The 5,000-nt window shown below is 47.2% G+C and overlaps 1 protein-coding gene across 1 annotated transcript in view; it reads right to left on the reverse strand.

Moving 5' to 3' along the window:
- The window catches only part of LOC311318019 (receptor-type tyrosine-protein phosphatase mu-like), a gene marked incomplete at its 3' end in the record, with an annotated part of 215,199 nt that overhangs the window by 66,206 nt on the left and 143,993 nt on the right, over positions 1 to 5,000 (reverse strand).

Consider the following 5,000-nt stretch of genomic DNA (forward strand, 5'->3'; position numbering starts at 1 on the left):
CAGCGTCGGAGACACACCTGATCTACGCAATGAATGACTGGGTGAATGAATGAATGAATGAATGAATGAATGAATGAATGAATGAATGAATGAATGAAGTGTAAAGCACTAGCCCAGCACTGTAGCAGACAGACAGAGGGTGGAGGAGAGGAGAAGAGAGGAGTGGAGAGGAGATAGGGGGATCAACTGATACCAGCTGTAAAGCCCTGTCTGGCTCTGTGGCTCCAGCGAGGACCTAGTTTGCTGCAGAGACGGAAAGACTAATGAAAGATGAAGATGGAGGGATGAGATGGGGAGAGCAGGAGTCTACAGTACATGAAACTACAACACATGAACTATTTCATATTCTCATCGCGTCTAAGATAGAGAAAATTGCAATAACTGAAGTGTGTGTGTGTGTGTTTCTGTGCATGTTTGTGTGTGTGTGTGTGTTCTAATGTCACCAGAATGTTGTTAGAGGAAGCAGAGCTACACACATAAAGCTTTAGAGTACGTTGAACTATCTGACCAGACCAGACCGGACCAGAGAACAGGTCCGGCCCAGTCTCACAGAGACTGATCACCTTCCTCACAGCACCCCAACCCCCAACCCCACCCCAACTCTATTTGTTTTTGAATAATTCACACTCCTAAAAGGTTAGAGAACACCTCACCGCCCCCCCCCCCCGCGTCCTCCTTCATCAACGTCCGCCTCTGGAGGGAGACGGGGGAGATGGGGGAGTCGACGGCCGGGTGAGGGGAGGAGATAGGAGCGAGGCTTCGGGGGAGATTGCGGCCATTCGTCTTCCGCTAATGATCTGACTTGACTAGTAACGAGGTGGCGCTAAAGCCGCTTTATTAAAGAGATAAGCCGCGCACCTTCGGGCACGACGCAGGGCCGCTTGTAACGCCGCCGCGCCGCCGCCACGCCCCCGCGCCGGCCCCCGGGCCGCTATCGCGCCGCAATTAGCCGCTATCTGACTCGTCTGACTGGAACTCGAGACACGTGGGTTCTCCCCCAGACACGTGGGTTCTCCCCCAGACACGTGGGTTCTCCCCCAGAAAGGTTAACGACGAGAGGCGGAGACCCCGTCCCTCCTCTCTGCTTAAATACCAGGAGCATCCATCACACACACACACACACACACACAGCTCTGCTCCAACACATTAACATGGTGAACACTTCATCATCATCATCATCATCACCATCATCATCATCATCATCATCATCCTCTGTTCTTATATGAACTGTATGACTCTTCTCTCTTCTCTCAGTCTCTCAATTTTCAAGTCAGAAGGCTTTATTTTTAACATAAGTTTATATTGCCAAAGCAAACATCACAAAATGTTAAAATATAAATATAAGTGAACGAGTAAGTGTAACATATACAAATGTATTTAAATAGTAGCTGTTCTGTTTGTACTGTATGTGAAGTGTGTCTACAGAGACCAGTGCATTGCAGTGCTCTCTCTCTCTCTCTCCATCTATCACTCTCTCCAGCCCACATATGTCTCTGTCTTATATAACACGCACACACACACACACACACACACACACACACACACACACACACACACACACACACACACACACACACACACACACACACACACACACACACCTTAGGTTAAACCCCTTGAGCATCTGTTGTGGTATCTCCCCTGGACCAGTTTAGCCACACTTTGAAAACTTTGTGTTAAGTTGAGATGGGAGTACACACACACACGCACACACACACACACACACACACACACACACATACACACACACACAGACGGCCTCGGGGGTGTGTGTGAGTAGTTAGTCATGCACAGACACATGGTGTCCAAGATGAGGGGAGGATAAATAAGACAAAAACACCTTGTGAGTTCACCAGAGCCCTCCATCTCTCTCTCCATCACTCCCTCTCTCCTCATCTCTCTCTCTCCATCACTCCCTCTCTCCTCATCTCTCTCTCTCCATCACTCCTTCTCTCCTCATCTCTCCATCACTCCCTCTCTCCTCATCTCTCCTCATCTCTCTCCATCACTCCCTCTCTCCTCATCTCTCTATCACTCCCCCTCTCCTCATCTCTCCTCATCTCTCTCTCCTCATCTCTCCATCACTCCCTCTCTCCTCATCTCTCTCTCTCCTCATCTCTCCTCATCTCTCTCTCTCCTCATCTCTCCATCACTCCCTCTCTCCTCATCTCTCTCTCCATCACTCCCTCTCTCCTCATCTCTCTCTCCATCACTCCCTCTCTCCTCATCTCTCTCTCATCACTCCCCCTCTCCTCATCTCTCTCCATCACTACCTTTCACCTCATTTCTCTCTCTCTCCTCCTTCTCTCTCTCTCTCTTCCTTCCTCCAACTCCATATTTTCATGAACAACCATCTGGTCTCAATGGACAACCTCACCACTCTGTCTCTGTCTCTCTCTCTCTCTCTCTCTCTCTCACACACACACACACACAGACAGGCACACTAACGCATGAACACACACACAAGAACACACACACACACACACACACACACACAGTTTCCTCATGTTTAGAATTCACGACCACCCACATTGTTGTTTAAAGCTGTGAGAAAAGCTGTTACTGTACTGTATGTTTAATGTACTGTACATCAGACTACACAAGATTTTTGTCTTTCACAATGGTGACCATGTCAGATTAGGCGATCACGTTTGTTCAAAAAATGCTTGCCGTGTTGTGGCCGGGACACGGCAACACTACACGAATGAGCGCGACCAATCATCGTATACCGTCTTTCACGACCGCGACCGTGTCATTGCGCGAGCTCAGGTAGTCTGGTCTAGAAATTATCAGTCATTAAAGAACCACTGCATTCAAGCTTTATTTATACTTTATTTATAATTTATAATAATAAATTATGGTGGCGGGGTTTTGTACTCAATAAAATAAAGAAAAAACGATTGTGGCCCAGATCCTGGGTGTCACAAAGAGGACAGTATGGGCTGTTTATCCTTCAAGGTGGTCAATGTCAAGGTACATTGTAGGCATGGTAGCAGGAGATGTCAGACCAGGCAGGAAAATACACACAAATCTGACATGCTAGACTTTTCGTCGGGGTGTCGTAGGGCGTCCCTGACGCCAAATCGCTGATCTTTGATTATGTCACACTACAAGGGGTTTTCCTCATTCCCGACATTCATATTCGGGCCCAATGCTTGACACTTTGTTGGCAACAAAAAATTGGGCCAAAATCAGGCTGAATTTGTGTAGTCTGGCCATTAGTGTGTGTGTGTGTGTGTGTTTGTGTGTGTGTGTGTGTCTTTGTGTAATATAATATTATAATCAGTGTTGGGCAGTAACGCGTTACTAGTAACGCGCTACAGTAATAATATTACTTTTTCCAGTAACGAGGGGTGTAGCGAGTTACTAATCACATTTCAGTAATAATATTACAGTTACTTGCCCCCAGAAAGCTCGCTACTGCATTACTTTTGTCATAGGCCTGCTCTGTTTATTTATTTTCGTTTTACAAAGGGTGAAATAAAGTTTTGATTTCAGATTGAAGAACGTTCCGCTCATATCACGTCCCGTCACATTACCAGGCAAGCAGCGAGCGAGCGTAGCTATTTGAACATGACGACGTTAACATTCCATGGCTGGAAATACGCACACTATTTCGATTTCCTGGAACTGAAAGACAACAAGAATGTTGTCAAGTGTAAACTGTGTGTAAGTTCTACTAAGACTCTTTCTTGTGCCAGAAACACCACCTCAAATCTCCTGAAACATTTGCTACGCCAACACAGCAACATGAAGTTGGTGGAAAGAGAACCGGACCGTGATGAGCACGCTGCAAAAGGTAGTCAATATGGAAAGTAATATATTACATAAGTAACTAGTTACTTTTGGCTGGGAGTAATAAGTAAAGTAACGATATTACTTTTAAAAAGGGTAATGAGTAATAAGTAATATATTACATTTTTTGAGTAACGAGCCCAACACTGATTATAATATTACATAGTATGTAATACTGTATACCACTTCTCTCAGGCAACGTCCTGCTCTAACCAGCCTGCCAGGCAGAGTCCTGGTCTAACCAGCCTGCCAGGCAGAGTCCTGGTCTAATCAGCCTACCAGGCAGAGTCCTGGTCTAATCAGCCTACCAGGCAGAGTCCTGTTCTAACCAGTCTACCAGGCAGAGTCCTGTTCTAACCAGCCTACCAGGCAGAGTCCTGTTCTAACCAGTCTACCAGGCAGAGTCCTGTTCTAACCAGTCTACCAGGCAGAGTCCTGTTCTAACCAGTCTACCAGGCAGAGTCCTGTTCTAACCAGTCTACCAGGCAGAGTCCTGTTCTAACCAGTCTACCAGGCAGAGTCCTGTTCTAACCAGTCTACCAGGCAGAGTCCTGTTCTAACCGGTCTACCAGGCAGAGTCCTGTTCTAACCAGCCTACCAGGCAGAGTCCTGCTCTAATCAGCCTGCCAGGCATGGACCTGATACAACCAGCTTGCCAGGCAGCGCTGCCTGTTGGATGCTGCTAATTAAATTCAGCCCTTGGTCCCCATATCCGTTAGAGATTATCAGCCATAACGGCTTAGGAGCAGCTGGGCCGGGCCAGTCTATATTTTGCTATCCCAGCTGGAGCTCATTACAGAGAGAGTTTCCATCACACCACTGCCCTCTATGTAGCCTGAGCCATCTTCCCCACCCCAGCAAACCGGGCCTTTTACGGATAGTCTGCTCTAATATTATAATAACGACAGCTGGAGAGACGAAAGGGAGGGGGGAGGAGAGGAGGCAGGGAGGAAGAGGAGGGGCAGGGAGGAAGAGGATCCTCATCAGACCCAGGGAGCGGGGGTCACACCCGCCTCTAGAGGAACAGCCCGCCCATAAACCCAAAGGTCTATAAAAATCGGAGCGACGCTGATTTAATCGTAAATTATCCCTTTTACGCCAATCAGCCTTGAAAGTTGTAGCCAGTAAAATATTTACAGTCGATACAGATAGCTTAGTGGATCTTTAATAAATACCCCCGTTTAATCAGTCTACCTCTTAAAGCC

This window comes from Borostomias antarcticus (assembly GCF_949987555.1).
Source record: "Borostomias antarcticus genome assembly, chromosome: 2".
Classification (NCBI taxonomy): domain Eukaryota; kingdom Metazoa; phylum Chordata; class Actinopteri; order Stomiiformes; family Stomiidae; genus Borostomias; species Borostomias antarcticus.